The 26,941-nt window shown below is 41.5% G+C and overlaps 1 long non-coding RNA gene and 1 pseudogene across 2 annotated transcripts in view; one reads left to right on the top strand and one right to left on the bottom strand.

The window, feature by feature from the left end:
• LOC100349652 (telomeric repeat-binding factor 2 pseudogene) overlaps positions 1 to 20,760 on the bottom strand; it is a 31,261-nt pseudogene extending 10,501 nt beyond the window's left edge.
• Positions 1 to 26,941, top strand: part of LOC127490997 (uncharacterized) — a 46,225-nt gene that overhangs the window by 17,492 nt on the left and 1,792 nt on the right. For both annotated transcript variants that reach the window (XR_016215983.1, XR_007919419.3), the window contains exon 3: positions 21,007 to 21,162. This is a non-coding gene — a long non-coding RNA (uncharacterized LOC127490997). The remainder of the gene's footprint in view (positions 1 to 21,006; positions 21,163 to 26,941) is intronic.

Here is a 26,941-nt window from a genome sequence, read left to right as displayed (position 1 = left end):
TCCTAGGCCAAACGCTGGCCCCATTGAGCCTTTCCAATTTTATCCTTATTTTTGCTCTGCTCCCTTTTAAAATTAAATGTCAGGTTTCTTCAGTAGTCTTCTCAATATGGTCATAAGAGAGATACTATTTTACCTATATGAACACAGGCTTAAATTTTTTTTCAGTGAATAATAAATTATTATAACTAATTCTTCAGATTAATAAGCCATGTACGTCATATCATCTGATGACCCCTTAGTTTTGTTTTTTTTTTTTTTTTTTTTGACAGGCAGAGTGGACAGTGAGAGAGAGACACACAGAGAAAGGTCTTCCTTTTCGCTGTTGGTTCACCCTCCAATGGCTGCCACGGCTGGTGTGCTGCGGCCGGCGCACCGTGCGCTGATCCGAAGCCAGGAGCCAGATGCTTCTCCTGGTCTCCCATGGGGTGCAGGGCCCAAGTACTTGGGCCATCCTCCACTGCACTCCCTGGCCACAGCAGAGAGCTGGACTGGAAGGGGGGCAACCGGGACAGAATCCGGCGCCCCGACCAGGACTAGAACCCGGTGTGCCAGCGCCACAAGGCGGAGGATTAGCCTAGTGAGCCACAGCACCGGCCCCCCTTAGTTTTTAAAAATGATTTATTTTATTCAAAAAGCAGAGAGAAAAGAGAGAGATCTTCAATGTGCTGATTTACTTTACAAATGCCCTCAACAGCCAGGGCTGGGCCAGGCTGAAGCCAGGAGCCAGGAGCTCCATCCTCGTCTCCCACATGAGTATTAGTTTCCCAGGTCCATTAGCAGGAAGCTGGATTGGACTTGGAGCAGTTGAGACTTGAAATAGCATTCTGATTTGAGCTGTTGGCAATGCAAGCAGCAGCTTCATCTGCTGTACCACAATGCCAGTCCCCCTTTCTTGAAATGAACAATGGGCCGGCACCACGGCTCACTAGGCTAATCCTCCCCCTGTGGCGCCAGCACACCAGGTTCTAGTCCCTGTTGGGGCGCCGGATTCTGTCCCGGTTGTCCCTCTTCCAGGCCAGCTCTCTGCTGTGGCCAGGGAGTGCAGTGGAGGATGGCCCAAGTCCTTGGACCCTGCACCCCATGGGAGACCTGCAGGGTCTCCTGCTTCCAGGAGAAGTACCTGGCTCCTGGCTTCGGATCAGTGCAGTGCGCCGGCTGCGGCGGCCATTGGAGGGTGAACCAATGGCAAAAGGAAGACCTTTCTCTCTGTCTCTCTCTCTCTCTCACTGTCCACTCTGCCTGCCAAAAAATAAATAAATAAAAAAGAAATGAACAATGTAATGCAGTTGACTTGGGTAATTTATGTAATTTCTAACTAGAAACTAAGGTAGGTTTCATAAGCATATTTCTAAAGATTCGTGAAAAAAAAATGGAATTAAAAAGTTTATTTTGGTGCAAAAAAGTTTGAAATCCATGCATAGTTTTTTTTTTTTTCCCTTTATTTATTTGAAAGTCAGAGTTACTGAGACAGAGTGATATATAGAGAGTGATCTATCCTCTGGTTGACTTCCCAGATGGCTGCAACGTCCAGGGCTGGGCCAGGCTAAAGCCAGGAGCCGAGAGCTTCTTCCAGGTCTCCCACGTGGGTAGTAGCAAGGGCCCAAGCACTTTGGCCATCTTCTGTTGCTTTTTCTAGGCCCTTAGCAGGGCGTTGGATCGAAAGGGGAGCAGCCAGGACACAAATGTGCACCATATGGGATGCTGGCACACAAGCAGGGGCCCCACCTTCCACAGCACAGGGCCACCCCCTGCATAGTTTTTTCAAAGTATGCATTTTTCATGAACCCTCTGAAGATTCCTCATACGCATGGGTTTGAAAATGTTTTTGCACAAAAATAAACTTACCTTTTAATTCTGTCTTCCAAGAAGCTGTTAAAGTCCTTGTGTACGTTACCTTCTTAATGAGCAGGGTCCACAAATGTCCCCGTTTTACATAGGTGGAAGCCAAGCAATGCTCGAGGGCACAGCGAGACCGTGAATGTGGGCAGAGCTCAGAGGTGGAGCTAACAGTCTTCACTTTTTTCGAAAGTGCAGGAAAACCAGCCTGGTCTTCACACTTGGCTCCTTGTGGATCTGACCTTGCTCTCTCTGCTTCGGAAGCTCTTCCTTCTCATCCACCTCCACTTGCAGAGTCCATCCTAGTGTTCTGTTCTCTCCACTGCTTCCTCTCCATGCACCTATCCCACAAGTGGGCTGTCACAAAATGTTAGCATTTGTCCCTGTGGTTCTCTTTGAAATATTAGTGATGAGTCATTGTTATTCCCCAGGGGCATTTGTATTACAATAAAGATAAGGAAATCAGGAACACAGAAAGGCTTTGGGACTTAAAAGGAGCTTGTCAGACTGAGAAACATATGGGGCTAGTACACTGGGGGCAGGTAAACAAAGATTTCCTTGAAATACCCTAACAAAGACAGCCTGTCCTTGGCAACCTAGGGTTTCCAGACATCAGATTACACATCTGATGCAACTGAAGGTCCAACTAAAGGCAAGTAGTCATGTGTTTGGCATCCTGGATGGAGTTACCAGTAGGGCAATGCAAATGTCCCTGAGGAAAACTGGAAGCAGACGCTAAGGCACAGGACCATTTTGCAAAATAGTATCACAATTTCAAAATAAAGGGACCAGGACATTTTAACTCCAAGGAACTTGAAGTTTTCATTTCCCTAAAACAAATTTGAAGAGCAGTGCCTGATAATTTGGAATACTTATTAAGGACCAGGAAACCATAAATACTAAGTACTGTTTTTAAATTATGTCATCTGACTCCCACACAACCATCTATGAGGTTGCACTGATACTTGCATCTTATAGGTGAGAGAAGTGACTGTCAGGGGCTGGGTCACCTCTCCAAGGTTGCTCAACTGCTAGGGGCATAGGTGGCCATCTCAGTGGGTTTGGCTAGACGCTGACCTCTTACTTTGTCTACCTCCATAGTGTTCATCTCACTGTTTGAAGTAAAGTGGAGTATTGATTTTGAAATTCTTATTTTCAGAATTCCCCCCCACCTCCAACAGGTGGGTAAGAAAAATGGATAGAGTCACAGTCCCAGACACTCCAGTCGCTCTTGCTAACTGCAGTTGTAACCCAGGCACCTGTATTCTGGGGGCCCTGCTTCCTTCCTTTCCAGTGGTCCCAAGTCTGAGCTCTCGTGGGTGGGAAAGATTTTTGAGAGCCCAGGGTAGTGTCAGGATGTTCCAAGGATCTGCCCATGACCACGGTACTTCATGCTTCAAACTGCTCCTCCTGCAGGTCTATGACCCCATTTTCTCTCTGACCCCTTTTGCCAGAGACTGTGAAAAAGATGATTCCATAAAGAAAATTTCTAAGTTTTGAACTCAACAAACCTCACTGACACTCGGAGATAATATAAGAGAATTACAGTGTAGAAAGTGGAAATTTGGCCGCAGCGCGGCTCACTGGGTTCTAGTCCTGGTTAGGGTGCCAGATTCTGTCCCGGTTGCTCCTCTTCCAGTCCAGCTCTCTGCTGTGGCCCAGGAGTGCAGTGGAAGATGGCCCAGGTCCTTGGGCCCTGCACCTGCATGGGAGACCAGAAGGAAGCACCTGGCTCCTGCTTCGGATTGGCGCAGCACACCGGCCATTGCAGCCACTTACGGGGTGAACCAATGGAAAAAGGAAGACCTTTTTCTCTCTCACTAACTCTGCCTGTCAAAAAAAAGGGGGGGAATTTAAAACACCAGGATACCCCTTTCCTGGAATGTAACAAATTGATCTTTATCTTAGTCCATTTTGTGTTGCTGCAACAGAATATAGGATGCTGGTAACATACCAAGAAAGTGCACTTGGCTCATGATTCACACAGCATGGTGCTGGTGTCTTGCAAGGGCTCCCTGGTTATGCCACAATATTGCAGAGAGGCAGCAGGGAAGGTGAGTGTATGCAAAACAGTACGAGTGTGTAGGGTGGCCTTGCTGTATAACAACCCACTCTTGTAACGAATCCAGTCCCTCAAGACCTAACCCACTCATGGGAGATGGATAACAACCCCTTATGAGGGTGGTATCTCCATGGCCCAAAATACCTCTTAAGGATTCTTCTACCATCTCTCAACAGGATGATGCTAGAGACCAAGCCTCCTGGGTCTTAATGGGAAAATGTCATATCCAAAGCCTCCTAATAAAAGGCTACCAACTGCACAGCAGAGTGCTCCCATGTTATTTTGAAATGAATTGGTGTTTTGTTTCCTGGAAATCAGAGTTGGAGGATCATCACAGTTGGAGGTTGTGGCTCTTCCACTCTAGAGGACATTGAAAACGTGGGCTCTTGGAGTAGAAGCCATGGAGGCCCCCGATTTTAATATAGAAGAAAACTGATTTCGTGTATTTCACATGTACAGTTCTAAAATAATGTTGATACTTCCCTCTCTTTTGCTCTCCCTCCTTCAGTACCTCTCCTTCCTATCTTTTCTTTTTTCTTTAATTTTTATAAAAAAATTTCTTTTTTTTTAAAAGAAATATTTATTCATTTGCAAGAGTTACACAGAGAGAGAAGGAAGAGGGGGTATAGCTCAGGGGTAGAGCATTTGACTGCAGAGAGAGAAGGAGAGAGAGAGAGAGAGAGAGACAGACAGACAGACAGACAGACAGAGACAGACAGAGAGGTCTTCCATCCACTGGTTCATTCCCCAGTTGGCTGCAACAGCTCAAGCTGTGCCATTCTGAAGCCAGGAGCCAGGAACTTCTTCCAGGTCTCCCAAGTGAGTGCAGAGGCCCAAGGACCTGGGCCATCTTCTACTGTTTTCCCAGGCCATAACAAAGAGCTGGATCAGAATGATGAGGCAATGTAGAGATGAAGCCCAGGGTGACAGACTATCACATCAGTTTGTGGGGACTAAATCTTGCTCGTGTCCTAGTTGAAGAAGAACAATAATTCACTGCAGAAATAACACTCAGCAGCATAGACGTCTCGGTTGGCTCAGCTTACCCAATTGTGACTGAGAGAGTGGAGCAAACTTTCTACTCAGTGACCATTCAACGTGTTGTGCACAGATGAACGTCGTAAGAATAGAGATTTTAATGGAAAATTTCAACAAATGGTTTCAAGATTCTAAAACATTTATTCCAAGAATTGGGAATAGGAAATAAAAGCTGGCTTTAGTAGGACCATCCTGAAGATAAAGCGCAGTTAGCGAAATGCTACTAAGAGGTAGGAGTGGTCCTGTCAAAGCAGAAGCAGGCTGGTTGAGAGCAAAGTTCCCAGCAACAGTTCTTTGGGAAAGCTCAAGGAATTTTGCTGGTTGGCTTCCTGGAGGGTCAAAATTTGATAACATCTGCTTATTAGGAAAGTGTTTGGAGAAATGTGGCTGAGCTTTTAGTAGAAAAATGCCTGGGAAATCTGTAACAGTGAGTCCTTCTCCACTCTAACAATTCTACAGGCCATTCTTCTTATTCGAAAAGGGCGTTTGGATTAGAGTTGGAATGGTAAATAATTAGGTACTCACCTTACAGCTTTGATTTAGCTTGTTCTGACTTCTTTTTGGTTTCCATTTTTTTTTTTTTTTTGACAGGTAGAGTTAGAGAGAGAGACAGAGAGAGAGAGAGGTCTTCCTTCTGTTGGTTCACCCCCAAAATGGCCACCACGGCCGGTGCAATGCGCCTATCCGAAGCCAGGAGCCAGGTGCCTCCTCCTGGTCTCCCACGAAGGTGCAGGAGCCCAAGCCCTTGGGCCATCCTCTGCTGCCTTCCCAGGCCACAGCAGAGAGCCGGACTGGAAGAGGAGCAGCTGGGACTAGAACCCAGCGCCCATATGAGATGCCGATGCCGCAAGGTGGAGGATTAACCAAGTGAGTTATGGCGCCGGCCTCTGGTTTCCAATTTAAAAAATAGTTAAAGGGAGCCCATTTTTAATCAGTTAATATTATAGGAAATACTTAGTTGACATGGTTTAAATTCAAGGACCTCATTTCTTGGGGATGGACTAAATGGCTGTTTTCATCATTTATAAAACTGTCTTCAAGATGATAGTGCTTAAGTTAAGAAATAAAATTTACATTTAAATTTTTACCTTTTATATCCATTTTCCCACAAACTTTGGGAGCTTCCTCATATAACTTCTCCCTTCTTTTTCTGAGGGTTTTTTTTTTTTTTTGGGGGGGGGGGTCTGTTTCAAAGCAGGAAAATGGTGTAATGGGAGCAGGAAAAGCAAAGAGTAGAGTTAGCATTAATACAGAAGATATCGAAAGGTAAAAAAAATAATATTCAACTCTTGACATGAAATATAGGCCTTCTGAGGGAGGGGCCTGAGTACTGCTAGTTGTATTATTGTAAGTCATTGGATACTGTTGAAATCATGGGATAGCTGTAAATCTTGAGTAACCTAAGAGGCTTCAGATATAAATGTTCTAATGGAGATTAGATCAAGATCAGGTTTGATCAAGAATCAGTTGGAGAGAAATACCTTTTAAAATGTACAAATACTCTTTTTTTTTTTTTTTTGGAAAGTTATGGCAAAAAGATTCCACCCACCTAAAAGTGGCTTTTGTAAGAATGAGTGTTGATTTATAATAACAAGTAGCCTGCATACCCTTTCAATAACCAAGGGTGTACAATGAAAAATGTTTCTTCAAGAAAGAGGAAAAGGGAAGATGTTCTTTCATCTCTAAGCCTAAATGGTTTGCTCAGAAACAGTTACATCAAACCAGGTCTTTTGTCTGAAACTGAAATGCCAGGAAGAGATGTTGATTTCTCTGTTTCCCTCTTGGATGATCTAAGCCGGTATTTTAAGAACTCAGGTGATATCATATAGGACTGAGAAATGAAAGAGTAAGGATGTGTTTTGGTTACTGTTTTTGTGGTTTCCAGGGGTTACAAAGAGGAGGTAGTTGGTTCATAGTACAAATTCTTAACTTACTAATTTCAAAGTTTTCAATGCCATCTGTGAAATAAACACAAGTGTGTTGAAAAAGGCTAGACAGCATCACCTGGAATTTGCATATCCTTTATTATCATAAAGAATGAAAACACAGATTGTCCTAAACATAGAACCCTGGGACAATATAGTATTTATATATACATATAAGATAACTATAAATAGGGCAAATATGATATACTTTCATATATTACATAGTATACAAAGAAGTGACTTTCATGACATGTTCAATGATTGCTTTGGTAGAATAGGAGCAAGATACTTCAAACAAAGTGTTACATTACATTTTTGATCATATATATTGGTGTTGCCAGCTTAGTTTTTTTCGACATTGCTATCATTTTTGTTAATTTTAATAATATGGTTTCCCATGTTAAATCTGATATATTGGACATGAGTAGATACAGGAGTACTATTCTTTCATCCTGATGGTTTCTCGTAATTTTTTAAGGCAGATATCTCTTTTGAAATTCAACAGATTAATGAGATATTTCTTGTCTCTGTTCACAAATTTTAAAATAATCCATGCACTTATGATACACATATTTGAGTGAACAAAGGCCAGTACTATTTTTTATTCCTTCTATTTATGTATACTGCTATTGGAAGTGGAATATTTGGAAACCAACCAATCATGTTTATCTGTACCACCATTGGAATTGTTATTGGTACCTCATACCTTTGGTTGGGGCACATTATTTTTTAAAGGTTTATTTATTTATTTAAAAGCAGAGCCACAGAAAGAAAGGAGAGACAGAGAAGTTTTCCGTCTGCTGGTTCACTCCGCAAATGGCTTCAACAATCAGGCGCTGGGCTCTGAAATTCTCCTATTGAGAATTAGGGTATAGTGTTTTTCCTAATTTTCTTTTTTAATTTTTTTTGCACAGACATAATTTTAATTTTAATTTACTCTATAAGCACAGGCTTAACTCACCACTAACCCTAATATTCAACAAATAAAATGTAGGAAGATCACAGTTTCACAGGAGTATAAACAAGGGCTAAAAACAAAAATCATATCATAAGATATCTGTTTAATAGCAGTCATAATACCTAGATGATTTGCAGTGGGGAAAGGAGTTTGCCATAAAAAATTTAGGATGTGTAACTAAAATATAGTCTATTTTGTTCTTAGAGTCTACCAGCTTTTTATGGTCTGATTTTTTTTTTTTTTAGTAAAACAAGTCTTACTCTTTTGTCTAGACAGACATGGCTTCCTTACAAAAGGTGTCCATATTTCTGCAATCTTCTGTATAGAGAAGGATCTTTTATGAGAAAGGAATTTGCTGTCGTAGTACTGAGAAGTTCTACATCTGACACTGTTGGGTTTTCTGATTGGTGCTACTTTAAAGTTGCCATGAATTTCAAGGGTTAACACTAATGAACTAGTGAGAATTGTTGTCTCTCTTAGCCTAGTAGGTTATAAACTTTTTTTAATTGGAGGAGGGGTATGTAATTTATACTAAAGGGCTTTAATCTCCTTCCATTCATAGTTTGGGTGTGTTTCCCTATCGATCAAGTATAGAAAACATTTCTTCCTCCTAGAGGAGACAAAGAAATAAATGCTGGTGAAAAGTGATAACTTTAGGTTAAATTAAAGTTATTGATTTGCTCTGTGCTATTTGAATTATTCATAACAAAAAGAAAGCAGAGATGCTTAGGGACACAACGGTTATTAAAAAGTCATAATGCTAAAAGTAGGGAAGGGTTTAGAGTTAGAGATAAAGACTTTTTCCATTCTCTGATCTCTCATTCAGATATCCCCCTATAGTCTTTGACAGACAAATGAGCCCTGGGAAGAAGCAGAATTAGCATATGTACAGCTCTATTGCATAGATGGATGTGTACAAGACTATCAATTAGGCCCAGGGCCTCATTTAGGGTATTTTTACTGAGTTTTTAATTCCCAACATCTCTGACCACATTTTCTTATTCCTAAAATAGACTTGACTTTAGTTTGATTTCTCTATTTCTTTTTTTTTAAATTTTATTCAAGGTATACAAATTTCATGTATTTCATATATACAGATTTAGGATCATACTGATACTTCTCACCCTACCCTCCCTCTGCCCATGTTCCCACCCTTCTTCTTCCCTCTCTTATTCCCACTCTTAATTTTTACAAAGATCTATTTTCAATTTACTTTATACTCATAAGAGTAACCCTACACTAAGTAAAGAGTTCAACAAATAGTATGAAGAGAAAAATATCATTTCTCAACAGTAGAGACAAGGGCTATAAGCAATAATCGAATCTCAAATGTCTATTTCACTCCAATACATTACATTTTAAGTATTCAGTTAGTTACCACAGATGAGGGAAAATATATTCATCTTTTTGGGGGTTGGCTTATTTCACTAAGTATAATGGTTTCCAGTTGCGTCCATTTTGTTGCTAAAGATAAGATTTTATTTTGTTTTACTGCTGAGTAATATTCCATAGTGCATATAAAATCTTAATTTCTTTGTCCATTCTTCAGTTGATGGACATCTGGGATGATTTCAAATCTTACTATTGTGCATTGAGCTGCAGTGAACATGGGGCTACAGATAACTCTTTCATTTGCTAATTTCATTTCCTTTGGATAAATTCCCAGGAGTAGGATGGCTGGGTCATATGGTAGATTTCAGATTTCTGAGGTATCACCATACTGTCTTCCACAGTGGCTGGACCAGTTTACATTCCCCCAACAGTAGATTAGAATGTCTTTTCCCCCACATTCTCACCAGCATTTATGTGGATCTCTGTATGAAAGCCATTCTAACTGGGATGAGGTGAAACTTCATTGTGGTTTTGGTTTGCATTTCTCTGATGGCTAGTGATTCTGAGCATTTTTTCATGTGTCTGTTGGCCATTTTGACCTTCCTCTTTTGAAAAATGCTTGTTCAAGTCCTTTGCCTATTTCTAAACTGGATTGTTTGTTTTATTTTTATTGAATTTCTTGAGCTCTTTATAGATTCTGGATATTAATCCTTTTTCAGTTTCATAGTTTGCAAATATTTTCTCCCGTTCTGTCAGTTTGCCTCTTCATTTTGCTGAGTGTTTCTTTTGAGTGCAAAAGCTTTTCAGCTTGATGTAATCTCATTTGTCAAGTTTGGCTTTGATTCCCTGTGCTTCTGGGGTCCTTTCCAAGAAGTCTTTGCTTATGCCAGTGTCTTGCAGAATTTCTCCAATGTTCTCTAGTAATTTGATGGTATCAGGTCCTAGATTTTGGTCCTTGATTAATTTGTGTATGGTGTAAAATCTGAGGAGTCTTGCTTCATACTTCTGCACACGAAGATACAGTTTTCCCAGAACCATTTGTTGAGGCTATCTTTGCTCCAGGGATTGATTTCAGCTCCTTTGTCAAAGATAAGTTGGTTGTAGATGCATGGATTGATTGATTTCTGGAGTTTCTATTCTGTTCCATTGGTCTATACCTCTGTTTTTATACTGGACTATTCTGTTTTGATTATAACTGCCCTTTAGTTATGTCTTAAAATCTGGTATTATGATGCCTGTGGCTTTGTTTTTGTTGTATAAGATTGCTGTAGCTATTCAGGTTTCTTGTGATTTCATATAAATTTTAGCATTTTTTTCTAGATCAAGAAGATATTTAAATTGGGATCACATTGAATCTGTAAATTGCTTTTGATAGTATGGACATTTTGATGATATTAATTCTTCCAATCCATGAACATGGACAGTTTTTCCATTTTTTGTGTCTTCTTTTATTTTTTTCTCTAATGTTTTGTAATTTTAATTAAAGAGTTCTTTGACTTCCTTAATTAAATTTATTCCAAAGTATTTATTTTTTTGTAGCTATGAGTGAATGGGATTGATTTTCTTTTTCAAGCTATGAGTGAATGAGATTGATCTTAGAAGTTCATTCTCAGCCATGGCATTGTCAGTGTATACAAAACTATTGATTTTTTTTGTGTTAATATTATATCCTGCCACTTTACAGAACTCTTATATGAGTTCCAGTAGTCTCTTAGTGGAGTCTTTTTATTCCCCTATATATATAGAATCATATCATCTGCAAATAGGGATAATTTGACTTCCTCTTTTCCAATTTGTATTGTTTTTTGCTACCTCTGGCTAAAACTTCCAGAACTATATTGAATAGCAATGGTGAGAGTGGGCATTCTTGCTTAGTTCCAGATAGTAGTGGGAATGCTTCCAACTTTTCCCCACTCAGTAAGATGCTGGCTGTGGATTTGTCATGAATTGCCAATTGTGTTGAGGAATGTTCCTTCTATACCCAGTTTGCTTAAGGTTTTCATAATGAAAGGCTTTTGTATTTTATCAAATGCTTTCTCTGTATTAACTGAAAAAAATCATATGGTTTTTGTTCTTCAGTTTGTTAATGTGATCTATCACATTTATTGATTTGCAGATGTTGAACCATCCCTGCATACCAGGAATAAATTCTACTTGGTCCCAATGAATGATCTTTCTGATGCTTCATTGCTTATTTTTTAAAAGATTTATTTATTTATTTGCAAGCCAGAGTAACACAGAAAGAGGAGAAGCAGAGAGCGAGAGAGAGAGAGCGAGAGAGAGGTCTTCCATCTGCTGATTCACTCCCCAGATGGCTGAAACGGCTGGAACTGTGTTGATCCGAAGCCAGGAACCAGGAGCTTCTTCTGGGTCTCCCACGGGGGTGCAGGGACCCAAGGACTTGGGCCATCCTCCACTGCTTTCCCAGGCCATGGCAGAGTGCTGGATGGGAAGTGGAGCAGCCGGGACTAGAACCCGGCACCCATATGGGATGCCCGTGCTTCAGGCCAGGTGTTAACCTGCTGCGCCACAGCACTGGCACTGTGTTGTTGCATTTGACTACTTATATTTTGTTGAGGATTTTTGCATCTATGTTCATCAGAGATATTGGTCTATAGTTCTCTTTGATGAAAAAGAAAGTGTAACAACAGATACCACAAAAATAAAATTAATTATCAGTAATTATTACAAGAGCTATATGCCATAAAATCAGAAAATCTAGAAGAAATGGCTAGATCCTGGACATATAGTCTGCCAAAACTGAGTCATGAAGATTTAGAAAACCTAAATAGATCAATAACCAAGACAGAGATTGAGTCAGTAAAAACACTGGATGGCTTCACTGCTGAATTCTCTCAGACATTTAAAGAACTAATTCCAATTCTTCTCAAGCTGTTCAAAATTATTTCTCTGTTTTTGTCTTTTTTTTAAAGATCCATTTATTTATTTGCAAGGCAGTTACAGAGAGGAAGAGGCAGAGAGTGAGATAGATCTTCCACCCACTGGTTCACTCCATAAATGGCTGCAAGGGCCAGAGTTGCACCAATCTGAAGTCAGGAGCCAGGAGCTTCTTCCAGGTCTCCCACACAGGTGCAGGGCCCAAGGACTTGTGCCATCTTCCACTGTGTTCCCAAGCCATAGCAGAGAGCTGGATTGGAAGTGGAACAGCTGGGAATTGAAGTGGTGCCCATATGGGATGCTTGCGCTGCAGTCTGGGGCTTCAACCTGACCCCCTGTTTTAGTCTTAATCTCTCTCTCTTTCTCTCTGTGTCAATCTCTCTTACTCTATATTTTATTTGTTTATATTATCTATATATACATTTGGAGCATAATGTTAAGTCTGACAATATTAAGCTTTGGTGGGCATGTAGAGTAATTTTTATATACTCATTTTTATTCACTCAATTTTTATATACTCAATTTATATACTCATGAAGGGAATACAAATTTGCTTAAGTTCCCTGGAGAACAGTTTGGTTGGTCATATTTTATAAGGTAGAACATTTTCTTTCTATAACTAAATCTTTCCTCTCCAATGTGTTCTTATGGGTAAAATGGAGTTAGTGATTATATCTCCTTCATGGAAGTCTTAGGATTAATGAGTTAATAACTACAAGAGCAATATGTGAATAAAAGTAACTCTTATTAGAAGTAATACTAGTTGCAGTCATGATAATAGTGTCTTTATTTTTCTTATTAGCTATGTGCTATGGAAAATTCCACATATCCCCAAGTAGATCTGTATAAGAATGCTCGTAACACCATTGTTTATAATAGTATAATATAGAAATAACCTCTCATCAAAAAGACTATAAAATATGGTCTATGCATACAATGAGATACATATAGGAGGTACACATATCATTAGGAATGAGCTAGAAAATATATCATTGATTAAAACACAATTTTCAAAAAAATAAATTTAATGTCGTTATACTTAGGATAAAACTTACAAATACTGTATCTACTTTTGAAGAAATGAATACAAATGTTTGTGATGAGTAAAAATAATTGAAAACAATGATCCCCACATTCAGGATTGTTGATACTTTTGATGAGGATGGAAGGTTCTGGACTCAGAGATGGGGACTGTAGTTGGATGGTTTTATTTCTTAACTTGGATGTTTACTGCATTATTTTTATATATTATGCTATATTTTAAATGATACCATCCAAGTAAAGAATCACAACAACAGAAAAGAACAAATAGCATGTTAACAAATTAGGTATTTATCTATGTATATGCTATGAATAATAGCTATTTGTTGGCTTAGAAAGGCCTTATAAATTGAATATTAGAGGTCTTCATACAAAGCTAGATGCATGAAGCTTCTGCTAACATTGGGCAGAAACCAAACATATTGTGAAAATTCATGCATTGAATATTTACTAGTGAATGCCCATGAAGTTAGGAAAAACCAGCATATGATTAGGTTTGGCAATAAAGGTGAGCTAATTGCTTTTACTGTCCTAAGCTTAAAAAAATATTTTGTTTGTAAGTGGCCATAGGGCAGGTCTTGTCCATTTAGGTCTGACCTGTTTTTTCACTGCTGTCTGGGTGCCTTTTATCATTTCCATGTCAGCATCTTCTCTCATATTTCGGTTTCCAGAGGGCAGTCTACTGTTTGGAGCACATATCAGCACCCACTCATTTATTCAACACATACTTATTGATGGTCTGTTAGGTGCCAGCATTGCTAGACACTGACTCAAGATTTGCAAATCAACTATTTGATAAACACTGAGTATTGTCCAAATGAGAGATGTGGTCAAGATGACCTAGAAAGTTCGGGCATGAGTGCACTCTGGGAGCTCTTTCTGAGCCCTTAAGCTGATGTCCTCTATTCTCATCAGGTCCTTCTGAGACCCCACGTTGTTGGCACCTGGTATGTTTTGAAGCTTAGGTTTTTGATAATTATTAAAAATATAAAATTTTACAGTTTTCGTAAGAAGAATGGAGAAATCATTCTGAAATTAATGTAACTTTCCACTTAGTGTGAGATTGATTTTAAAACAGTGGAGGGTTAAGTTTGTGATTATAAGGAGAATTCAAAGTCTATCATTGTATGGGGCCAGAGCTGTGGTACAGTGGGTTGGCATTCCATGTGGGTGCTGGTTGTTGTCCTGGTGGCTCCACTTCCCATCCAGCTCTCTGCTATAGCCTGGGAAGGCAGTAGAAGATAGCCCAAGTTCTTGGGCCACTGTACCCGCATGGGAGACCTGGAGGAAGCTCCTGGCTTTGGATTGGCTCAGCTCAACTCCAGCCATTACAGTCATTTGAGTGAACCAGTGGATGGAAGACCTCTCTCTCTCTCTGGCTTTACCTCTCTCTGTAAATGAAATAAATATTTTAAAAAAATTGTATCATGTAAAAATTACAAGAAAAATAAGAAAAAGAGGAGGGAGGGAGGGTAGGGTGGAAAATATCATTATGCTTTTAAAACTGTGCATATGAAATTCATGAAATTCATTTTCTTTATATAAATAAAAACATAAAACCAAAACCAAAATAAACCTTACTGTTGGCTTACTTGTTCCAAGTCATAGTCCAGTCCAGATAAGGTAACGCGGAGCCACACTGTGAAGAAGCTTTACGAATGACTGAATGGCTCCTGCCAGCAGCCAGGATGGTGTCACACGACAGCAGGTCAGGTTTCTGAGATGGAGATTTGCTTTAGGAATCCCGGCAGACACTGTGTTGGGGACTCTTTATTATCTCCAATTGGTTTATTCATAGCTGCTATCCCTGGCACACCCTCATTGTCTTTTTTTATCATTTAAACACAGAGTTTATGATAATACTTATAGTTATTTATTGTATTTGTTATTATAGATAAGACTAAATCAAGTACAGATGGTCCACAGTTTATGATGGTTTGATTTATGATTTTTTTTGACTTTATGATGGTGTGAAAGCAGTATGCTTTCAGCAGAATTTGTTCTTTGCATTTTAATCTTTTCCTGAGCTAGCAAAATGCAGAACAGTACTCCCCTGATGCCCAACTGTGGGATACTGAAGGTATTCTGGGCATGTTTAAGGCAGGCTAGGCTAAGCTATAATGTTCAGCAGGGTAGGTGTATGAAATGCAGTTTTTTTTTTTTTTAATTTGGGAGTTAGAGGTGGAGAGGAGAAAGAGGGATAGAGATAGAGATAGAGACAGAGATAGAGATAGAGATAGAGATAAAGATAGAGATAGATGTGTGTGTGTGTGTGTGTGTGTGTGTGTTAAAGTCAAAAGTCCTTATCTAAGTTACAAGGAAATCTTGGAAAGCCAATAAGTGAATTCTGGTTTCTACTTGAAGGAGAAATTCTCCAAACACAGACAGAGCACTCCAAACATGCTGTATAGCCAAATATGAGGGAACATCCAGAAGTTTATGGTAAAATGGAATTAAAAGATAAGAATTAAAGTAATATAAAGTTCATTTCTTAACACAAACCTTCATCAAGTTTAAGATTCTTTTGGAAGTGATGATATTGCCATTTAATCCACTCCTAAAAAGGGTACTTGGAACTTAACATGCCAGTGCAGTCTGTTTTACATTGTTAACCAAGGAAAGATAAATTCCCTTCAGGTAATTTTTAAGAGTAAGAAAGGGCTGGTGCCATGGGCTCACTTGGCTAATCCTCTGCCTGCAGCGCCGGCACCCTGGGTTCTAGTCCCGGTTGGGGCACCAGATTCTGTCCCGGTTGCTCCTCTTCTAGGCCAGCTCTCTGCTGTGGCCCGGGAAGGCAGTGGAGGATGGCCCAAGTGCTTGGGCCCTGCATCCACATGGGAGACCAGGAGGAAGCACCCAGCTCCTGGGTTCGCATCAGTGCAGCACTGGCCGTGGTGGCCATTAGGGGAGTGAACCAATGGAAGGAAGACCTTTCTCTCTGTCTCTCTCTCTCACTGTCTAACTCTGCCTGACAAAAAAAAAAAAAAAAAAAAAAAAAAAAGATTAAGAAAGAAAAAGTAGTCATAACTAAATCAGAACTATAAGGTGGATATCTGATGATTTCTTATTGAAACTTTCACAAAATTTCTCTTGGTTAATGAGAAGAATGAGCAAGAGCATTGTCATGGTGGAGGACTCTGGTCAAGATTTCCTTGGTGATTTTCTGCTAAAAGCTTTGGGTGACTTTCTCAAACACCTCTCCTCGTAAGTACATGTTCATTGGATTTCCAGGAAGTCAGCAGGCAAAATGCTTTGAGTAACCCAAAAAACTGTGATATGACTTTTGCTCCTGACTGCGTTTGCTTTGACCTGGACACGTCCATGTTTTGGCTGTCATTGCTCTGACTGTGGTTTGTCTACGGACACTTGTGAAGCCATGTTTCATGTTCTCTTCCAATTGGGAAGAAATGCTTCAAGATCTTGAGTCTACTTGCTGAAAATTCCCACTGAATCCAGTACACTTGTCTGAAGCTGATCTGGGTATAAGTTTTGGAATCCTTTGAGCATAAAGTTTGCTTTAGTTTAATTTTTCAGTCATTGATATGGAGTTGAATATTACTTCTGCTGTAAATAATTGGTGTTTCTCAGTTAATAGCAGGTCTGATTTTTTTTTTTTTTCAGAAACTAATGTGGATAGTGTCATTCTTTCTGAAAACAAGCTGTTCATTTGTAAGCTTCTCATTTCTTTGGGGTATTATCCCCATAAGATAGTCACAAACATCAGTGATTTCACCATTCTTACACTCAAGTTCCACCATCAAGTTGATGTGTGTTCTTGCTTCAGTTTTAGTAGAATTAATGATGCTTTGATAGTGGATATTTTCACATTAATATCTTTTCTTTCTTTGTGAATCGAACTAGTTCCTGTTCAGATATGTTGTAACAAGTTAGTGTGAGTTTATTTTGGTACAAAAAGTGGAATCCCATGAATAGTTTTTGCATAACCTGCTGAAGACCCCTCATATGTTCACTGCAGCCATGGAGTGAGAGGACCATGTTCTAAAGATTCTTAGCTTGCCTCCCCATTTTAATTGTTTTTTCTTGATCTTGTCTATTTTCAGTCTTTGTTGTCATTTTTTTTCTCACTGTTGATTGCAGGGTAGAAGCTGTATGTTTTTCTTATCAGTCCTGATACTACCTGTTGCAATATGTTGATCTAATATGTTCTAGTACCTATGAAAAATAACTTTACATATATTTAAAATGCATTTCTGATAAAATATTTATAAACTTATAGGATACCTATTCTCTTAACCTTAAGTTTTAGAGATTATTATTATTATTTTTTGACAGGCAGAGTTAGACAATGAGAGAGAGAGACAGAGAGAAAGGTCTTCCTTCTGTTGGTTCACCCCCCAAAATGGCCACTACAGCCGGCGCTGCGCCGATCCGAAGCCAGGAGCCACACGCTTCCTCCTGGTCTCCCATGCGGGTGCAGGGTCCAAGCACTCAGGCCTCCTTCCTGGGCCACAGCAGAGAGCTGGACTGGAAGAAGGGCAACCGGGACAGAGCTGGCGTCCCAACCAGGACTAGAACCTGGGGTGCTGGCGCCGCAGGCGGAGGATTAGCCTAGTGAACCACGAGTTTTAGAGATTATTAAGGTGTCTTGCTTGGATCTGTGGTAGGATACCCAGTGAATGAGGGAGCTGAAATTTGATTCCAGGCCCTTGGAGACTCTAACCCTAGTACTCTTTCTTCCCCATCAGATTAATTGTTTCTTCCAAGTTCACATATAATGGTTGGTTAATAAGAATTGTCCTCCAGGGTGACTAATTACGTATACATACATAACTAGATAGACATCTTTTTCCTCTGCTAAGAAAATGGAATATTTTGGATTCAGGTAACTTGCAAAAAATTTAAACATACAACCAAAATGATTGCCACAAGGTGGCATTCCTTTCAGAGGAAAAACAAAATGAGAACCTGCTGCAGTCTATCAGAAATGTCTTACCATCTTCTGCATTACACGAGCTAGGACTGTTGAACTGCGAAAATGCAGAGTAGAGACTTCAAAATGAGTAATACTCAGTCTGGTCCACTGAGGGCTCCTACTGGAAAGATATTTCCACTAGCAAAAGCTCTGATGCTCTGACTTTCAGTCTCTCTTAGCAACTGTAACTTGCGCTTGTCTGTTTTTAAAAAAATTATTTATTTATTTATTTATTTATTTGAGAGGCAGAGTTACAGAGAAGGGCTTGGAGAGGCATCTTCTATCTGCTGGTTCACTCCCTGAAAGGCCACAAGAGCCAGGGCTGAGCCAGGCTGAGACCAGGAGCCAAGAGCTTCATCTGCATTTCCCACTTGAGTGGCAGAGGCCCAAACATTTGGGCCATCTTCTGCTGCCTTCCCAGCTGCATTAGCAGGGAGCTGGATCAGAAGTAGAAAGGCTGGGATCTGAACCAGCACTCCCATTTGGGGATGCTGGCGTGCCAAGCAGAGGCTTAACTAGCTGGACCTCAACACTGGCCCCAGTGCTTGTCCTTTTGATTCATCTCTTTGTCTCCCTGACCTTCATATTGTTGTCTACTATTCTCCAGGGAAATAGAGCAATTATATTACCATGTATAGAACAATTATATTACCATGTATTAGCTCACCTGTTTATGCAGCTGAGAAATCCCATAATCTGCTTATTACAAACTGGAAACTCAGGGAAGCTCATGGTGTCATTTCAAAGGACAGACAGTGAGCCAGTAGAGTGTATTCCTATCTCAGTCTAATGTCTTAAGAACCAGGAGTATTAAGGTGGGGTAGTTGATATAATAGCTCAAGAAGACAGGCAGGGAGTGACTATAACATTCTCCTGCCTCCTTTTTTCTGTTCAGGCCCTTGAAATATTGGATGGTGTCCACCTACATTGGGAAGGGCAAACCATCTGACTTAGTCTACAAATTTAAGTACTATCTACTGTTTTGAATAGCTCTACAGATGCATCAGAATTTGAGTTGGTTATTAGGCATTCCATGGTCCATTCAAGTTGACATATAAAATTCTCTATCACATCTGCTAATACAAAATAGTGAAGTTGCTGCTTTAGGTCTGTTTTTCTCTTTACAACCTTAATGACCTTTTAAGTTCATCCACCATCTACTTACCTCATGGATGAAGACTTCACAGTAGTTAGTGTCTGCAATAGAAAGAATAATTACCACTATCTGTTTTGCAAGGTCATTATGGCTGTTCAACTATACCTATTGCTGTGACTTATACTTTCACCAGAAATGCTGGTTTTTGAGAATATTAGTTAATATCTGTGGGGAGCAACTGAGACTAGACTAAGTTACTGGAATTAAGACTTATTCTATGCATCTGCTCTCCCACAATATGGCGCTGGGGAGGAGTAAACTTCTACGCAGCTGCCTCTCGCCAATTTGACTGATAAGCTGCAGGAGCTGATCCTGCTCCTGATTGGAGGAGAGCAGCGTGCTCGGCATGTGGGCAGCAGAGTTGGGATTGTTGGAAGAGGACTATAAAGGAGGAAACAACATGCACCAGGAACATCTGAAGGAACACCTGAGCAGCCCCCGAGAGAGCCGGCCGGCGGTGTGCTGCTCCCCCGCGGAAGCGGGGATAGCGGCGCGGGGTGCCGCCCCTCCACGGAGGTGGAGGAGCTGGCAGCCAACCCGGGAAGGACCAGCAGCAAACCTGGGAAGGGCCGAGCAGACAAAAGAACAGCGCAGGGTCCAGTGTTGTTCCTCCGCGAATGGGGGAGCGACAAATATCACTCCTTGTAACACACATTTGTAAAATTCAGGTACTCTTTTATTACCTGATGGCCAGTAATGATTTTTATTTTGAGAAAGATTATTGTTATCATAAAAAAAATGGTTTGAGAAAAGAAGCATAAACTTTTAAGTATTTTCTTCCACTAAGCTCACTTTGGCATAGATTCTCAAACTTCGTTCCACCGAGTATCCAGGATACCTGTGAAGAGCCCCAGGGATGATGGCAGGGAAGATCAGAGATACGCACAGGTGCACAGGCCCTCACCTGCTTAACCAGAGCCACTCAGCTGGAACTTGCTTTGTATTTCAGGCTCTAGGTAAACTTTCATTTGAGAAAAGAATTCTGCTCGCAAAGTTTAGAAACCACTCATATACTGAAGGGTTGAGAGAAGGTGATTTCTTCCCACACACAGAGAAGTTGAAGGGTAGGTTAGGCCACACCTATGGTCTTCCATACTTGGGCTTCAGTTAATTATTTTTTCTTTAAATGATAAATTCATAAAATCCTACATACATGTATTTATTCCTTAATTGAAAAATGTGCCCACATCAAAGAGTCACACATTGGTATACATGGATGTTGCGTTCTGGTACTGCTGGAGATACCATACCTACACATGGTCAAGTCCTTTGTGTAAAATGATTCTGTATTTGCATATAAGCTAGGTATATCCTCCCTTGTTCTTTAAATCCTCTGTAGATTTCTTATAATAGCTCATGTGATATGAATGCTGTGTAAATAATTGTTAAGATATTGTTTAGGGAAGAGTGACATACAAATACAATCTGTACCTGTTTGGTGTGAACAAAATTCTCTTTGAGATACTTTCTATGCCTGCATGTTTGAACCATGGATTTGGAACCCTTGGATACAGGGGTCCTACTGCATTTATTGCTGGATAGAATCTGCAATTTTGGGTTCCAATGAGTAATCATGTCCATTAAGACAAACATAAGTGATATGTGAGTGGGAGTTTTGAAATAAATTAGGAAGGGACCTACACCATACAGGGCATTTATGGTGCACTCTTCATTCCTGAGGATGTCAGTAGGGTTTTCTAGCTCTTCTCATATTTCATGCTTCTCTGGAAACTTCTAATTCAATCTATAAAAACATAGTTTTCCTCTGGATAAAGATTCCTCTGGTTTACCAGTTTTTTCTCTGCCTTACTTTTGTTTTCTGTTTAGCAAAGACAGATGTCTGCTGTCCTGAGAAGGTGGAGGAGGGTCCTTGGAGACTCCTGAAATGCGTCGCTACCCTCTTTCCAGATATCCTCAGCTCACTTGTTCAGAGGTGACACAAAGATCTGCAGCTTTGAGTGAATGAAGTGTTTCTCTCTCTGTGTGAGTATTTTTCCCTCTCTCCTGTGTCTTCCCATGGGTTTGTTCTCACCCAAGTGCTGCTAATGTTTGCTTGACATGATGATGTGTATAGTCAGCACATAGCCTGACAGTATCCAACCTAGCTGTGCTTGCCACTGAGTGCAGGACTTATTTCATTTCTCTCCCCATTTGGACACATGGGGATCCTGCCACTCACTCCCCCTATAAACGCACACAGCAACCAAGGAAGCTTTTTCCCTGGCTCCTTTACATGGAGCCATAGTGAGCTAGTGGGTGACAGCTTAGCGGAAGGCGCAAAGTCCCCCATGTGGAGTTGGGCTCATTAGCAGCTCATCTTTTCAGACCCCTCTGCACAGGGATCACATCTTGGTAGGCAGAGAGGCAGGGCTGGATCAGAAGCAAGTCGGGCCCCAGATTATTTTCTGAGCATTGCTCCTGGCAGAAAAGCTCTACACTCGACCTCATGCAGCAGCCTGCAAATTGGCCTTCAGAGTTTTCTCCATGCTTCTAGGAGAAACCAAACACATTGCAATTAAGGCTGGGCCAGGCATTCAGTTATCCTGTTGCTTTTCTGCTTCCTTGGCTGCCCTGGGGTGAAGGGAGTCCCTTTGCAGCCACAGGGGCTCCCCTAACTTGATTGCTCTGCTAGGAGGGACACGCCTGCCATTTGAACCTTGGAAAAGACAAGGCTTTCCAGGCAGTCTTTAAATGTTTCTGACTTCAAGCTGTGAAGATGGGCCCTCTTTCCTCATGGACAGAGTGGGGAAGAGGGGAGCCCTTTGTAAGGATAACTGATTGACATTGTGTCTTCAGAGATTCATTTATTCACTTAGTGAATATTTGCTGGGGGTTCACTCTGCTAGAAACTGTTGTAGGCACATTGTGGTATTCATCAGTGAACAAAACAAGAATTTGTTCTCCTAGCATCTTGTTTTGGCTACTAGGTATATAGACACATCCAGAAGGGAATACTGACGATTGCCTTACCCAGACACCCCCAGGAGCTTCCTCCCAGTCTCCCATGTGGGTGCAGGGTCCCAAGGACCTGGGCCATCTTGTACAGTTTTTCCAGGTCACAGCAGAGAGCTGGATTGGAAGTAGAGCAGCCAGGACTAGAACCAGCGCCCATATGGGATGCCGGCACTGCAGGCGGTGGCTTTACCTGCTATGCCACAGCACGGGCCCCAGACCCCAGTCTGGTCTTCTTTGCTTGGGTTTCTCTGTAAATCAGTTTCTAGCACAAAGCAGGTGCCCAGAATGTAGCTGTGGACCAAATGAATGATTGTGAGCTTTTAAATAAAAGGGATTATACGTTTTATGGCTTTATATTCCCATTGCTTAGGTGAGTCTGTGTATAATAAGTGCTCAAAACGTTTGCTAAATGCATCGGTTCAGCAGATTAGGGGTTTAGCTATAGTCTTAAGAAGTAGTAGTTTTATGGAAAGCAGTAAGTTTAAGTATCCCCCAAATGAACATATTTCTTTTAAAGCAGTTTTAAGAAACCGAATGCCCTTGCCTTCTGGAAGGAAGAGAGTAATTTTTATTTTGTGCCTAGTGAGAAATAAGATATTCTTTTTGGCTCTTTTTTCTTTCCCAAAACCAATGCTTCGATTTCCAATACTGGACCAGTTGTCTGGAAGTGAAATTAAGCTGAGGGCTGAATTCCTATTCTGGGGCTTCCAGTCCATGTTAAGAGAACAAAATTTGGATTTCTGGTTTCGAACCCCTAGGTTGCTGGAGGTCAGGTGTGATGAGGAGGCAGCCATGCAGGGCTGGGGGAACAAGTTTACTCAGTTTCATTGCCATGACAGTGGCCATGGCTGGTTGGCTGACACCAGAGCATCCAAAAATGATGTTCTTGTGTAGCCACAGAGCCATGGAGCGATCACAAGGCTCCACTGTTTTGCAAGTGAAAGAAATGGAGACCTAGGAAGGGGAGCTTTCTTGGGTAATGTTGGTTAGCTGTGAACCTACAAAGTGGTTTTCTAGAACCTAAGAGGCATTCTCTGTATTTCAGAATACTTCCTAGTTAGCCACAAACCATTGAACAATTTCCTATGATCTTCTTGAGGATAAAGCCCATCTTCTCTTCCCGACTACCTTTGTGATCAAACTACCTTTCTTGAGCTCAGTCCATCACAGGTATACCAAGAGCAACAGAGAAATCATTCCCATGAGCTCCTCCAGGCATTGAGGTCCCTGTCCAAGGCTGAGTGACTGAAAGGTTCTGAGTCACTTAACTAAGGGAGTGATTCTAGCTCAGAAACACTGGACTCAGATTATACCCCATCTCAGTCTGGGTTCCCTGAAGAAAAGACCATGAGACAAGGATTCAAGTACAAGAATTGTATTTGGGAGGTGATTCCAAGAGGCACCTGGAGGGCATTGGTAAAATGAGACTGAGATAGCCAGGCTTTATTAGCAGGTGCCTACCCCAGCTAGCTTCCACACTGGGCTCCTGGAGCTTAATCCCCAGGGGAACTCAGGGAGCCTGTGTGAAACTCACACTGCAGAATTATTGCACCCAAAGGCAAGGGAGCTGGGACTTCTACACACCAGCTCTCAGCAGTACTGCTTGATAGCTGTTGAGGGAAGGTGGTGGCAGTCAGCCCTTAGGCACTTCCAGCAAGCCCCAGTAACAGTCTTCTCAGAAAGAGAAGCAGAGGCCAGTGGCTGAAACCAAGCAATCTTATAGTAACATGGTATCTTGGCTTCCTAGTAATTTCTATTATTTTTCTGAGACTCAAATTTATTTATAATCTGGAGTTCAGAAGTTTGAAATCCAGGTGATAAATGGATCTATTCTTTCTGGAGATCTTAGGGGAATAAACCATTTCCTTTATTTTTTTCAACTTCTAGAGACAGGGGTGGGGAACCTTTTTTTCTGCCAAGGTCCATTTGGGTATTTATAACATCATTCACGGGCCATAAAAATGATCAACTTAAAAATTAGTCTGCTGTAGATTTATTGATTTTTGAGTCCTGCTTGTGGCTGCTGGGCAGGGCCGGACAAAATGATTTCACCCACTTTATATGGCCTGCAGGCCGGCTGTTCCTCAACTCTGTCCAGCAGCGTAGCATCTTCTCTGTCCACTTCCATGTCCTTCTCCTCTTTTGGCTCTGACTCTTCTGCCTGCCTTTTATGATGACATTGGGCCCACCCAGATCACCCAGAGGAATCTTGCCATCTCAAGACCCTTAATCATATCTACCAAGTCCCTGCCTATCTTATAAGGCAACATATGCAAAGGTTGTAGACATCTTTGAAAGACTGTTATTCACTCTGTTACACAGGGCCTGAGGCTGGCTCACCTTTATCTTGGGCAGGAGGGTGCTATTGGGAAGGTGCAATAGATACTGACCAACAAATAAGTAACACATTTCATCTACCAAGAAACATTTTCATACTTGGTTTAAAAACAAAGCCAGGGCAGGCATTTGCACTGCACTTCAGATGCTGCTTGGGATGCCTACATTCCATATCAGGGTGCCTGAGCTTGAGTTCCCAGTCTCCTCCCAATTCTAGCTTCCTGTTAGGGAGGCAGCAGGTGATGGTTAAGTAGTTGGGCCCCTGCTACCCATGTGGGATACCTGGATTGAGTTCCTGGCTTCTGGCTTCAGCCTGGCCCACCCCCAACTATGGCAAGGATTTGGAGGGAATGAATGAATGGTAGGTGGGAGCTCTCTGTTTCTGTTTTTGTCTCTCTCTGCCTTTCAAAGACATAAACTAGAAAATAATAATTATAAAAGCAAAGTCAGGTGAGGAAAGCCAAAAGACTATGTGTCTTTGATCAGAGCCTTGGGAAGGGTTTGAGACCCAGTCCAGGAAGCCTCTGGGAGTCTATTAAAGATCTCACAGGATTTCCACACTGAGTTTACATCCCTCTCACCATTTTCAGCTTGTCTGGGGCACTTCCCACTGATAATTTGTTTGCCCCCACTTCAATCACCACCTCCAAAACCAAACACTTGGCGTCCAGATCAAATGTTCAGTGCACAATCATAGTTCTCTAAATATTTAGTGCAAGAAGAGAGGGAGGAAAAGAACGCAGATAATGATGAGGCCTGGTATGTTTGTGTTTGCATTCAGCTCCCCTGTGCGTAAGCCAGAGTCTTTATGCAGAAGTGAGGGACACAGTGTGATGACTTTGGGCCAACTCTGAGCACACATAATGAATTAATCATGTTTCTCTTGTGATGCTGATGTACAGGTCACCGAAGGTGGGAAGGGAGAGCCAGGGAGTCCCAGCCCCTGACTCATCCTGCACTTTGCTGCAGCCCAGGACAGGTGCAGCCCAGGACAGGGGCAGAGCTGATTTGGAGCAAAATGCTGAGTCTATGCTGTTGTGGGTTAAGCTCTCCCCATGGGCTGGTGTGTCCTGAATGGTTGGGTTTAGGCTGCAAGGCAAAGCTGCTATTATGTTTGCTCTGTGAACAAATCATAAAAGTCATTTCCTCAAATGACCTGTCTTGACAGAATTCCTGCACAGTCAGAATAAAGGCAATGTGCCTCCCTCGATGCCGTTGGTTCTGGTGCCAAGCTTCTAAGCCCCTCTGTGGCTTGCACACAGTACTCCCCCCCTCATTCTCTGCATTCATCACCATCAATCATCCTCCAAACTTGACCACTGTGATCCCGTTCCTTCTTAAGGAGCTAAGAGAAATATGCCTCAGTTGTGTGTGTGTGTATGTGTGTGTGTTCTTACTTATAAACAGAAAGCTGTGCTGTCCAAATATCAAATTTTGGCTAATGATAGTTTCTTTTAAATATAACATTGTGGGTAGGAGGCAAAACTCAAAGTCCCCATCAACCTCTCATGCCCCCCACATCTCCCACCAAAACAATTATTCACCTCTGTTGCTGATTATTTTTGTGATCCCGGCTCTGAGCTAGTACATGGAAAAGCTTTCTTAGAAATAAAAAATTAAAACTAGTACACACTTTTCCAGTTACTTTTTTTGGTGAAAACTGCAATTTTATTTTTCTTACTGCTAGGATTCCCATGATACCTCACGAATGCCAGCAAGGCTCAGACGTTCAGATTTGCTCCAATCGTTTGATTCAAGGAAAACTAAAAAGGAGATGAAGACCTGGGTCATCTTGCTCATGCCACATTGCAGGCTGGGTGCGGACCCGAGTGATGACCAAGAATTCCTATTCCATCTCATGGTTTGCAAAAATGTTTTTTGAAACCAAGACCCCTGGCCTGGCAGAGAAGGTGCTGCATCAAACCAAAGCATGTTTTTTCTTCTCAAAGTACAGGCAGAGATGTGAGAGTGTAAGAGGGGCTTATGTGAGGCTTCAGTGGAGATGGACAACTACTCACCTCTGTCACAAGTCCTTATGGTCCCTGAAAGGTCCCTGAGGTTCCAATTTGTGTGTGGTGTAGCCAGAGATGATGCATTCATCTCAACTTTGCCATTTACCACATCTGTGAAAATTTAAGTACATTTGAATGTTCTCAGCTTGGAACCCTGCAGAGTGGGATAAAGCTCCCTGAAGGATCCGGAAGCCTGAGTGTTGTCCTGTGACATGGCAGCTCTCAGGATAAGCATTGCAGCCCAAGCAGGTGGCTACACTGTGCTGTCCCTCTAATGGCTCCCCTTCTGCACTTGGGATGAAGTGTGAGTACTTACTGTGTGGCTCAGAGGCTCTGAAGACCCCCAGTGAAATTCGGCTTCTTAACTCCCATCACACTGAAATTGTATGGTCCTCATTTATCTTGTCTACATGTGCAAAACTCCTGGAAGGAAGGGATCCTGTTTCTCTCACTCACAG

The sequence above is a fragment of the Oryctolagus cuniculus genome, chromosome 11 (assembly GCF_051225735.1).
Source record: "Oryctolagus cuniculus isolate XC-2025 breed Fujian yellow rabbit chromosome 11, ASM5122573v1, whole genome shotgun sequence".
NCBI lineage: Eukaryota > Metazoa > Chordata > Mammalia > Lagomorpha > Leporidae > Oryctolagus > Oryctolagus cuniculus.
Note: the sequence above shows the minus strand (reverse complement) of the source record. Positions and strands in the feature narration are given on the sequence as shown.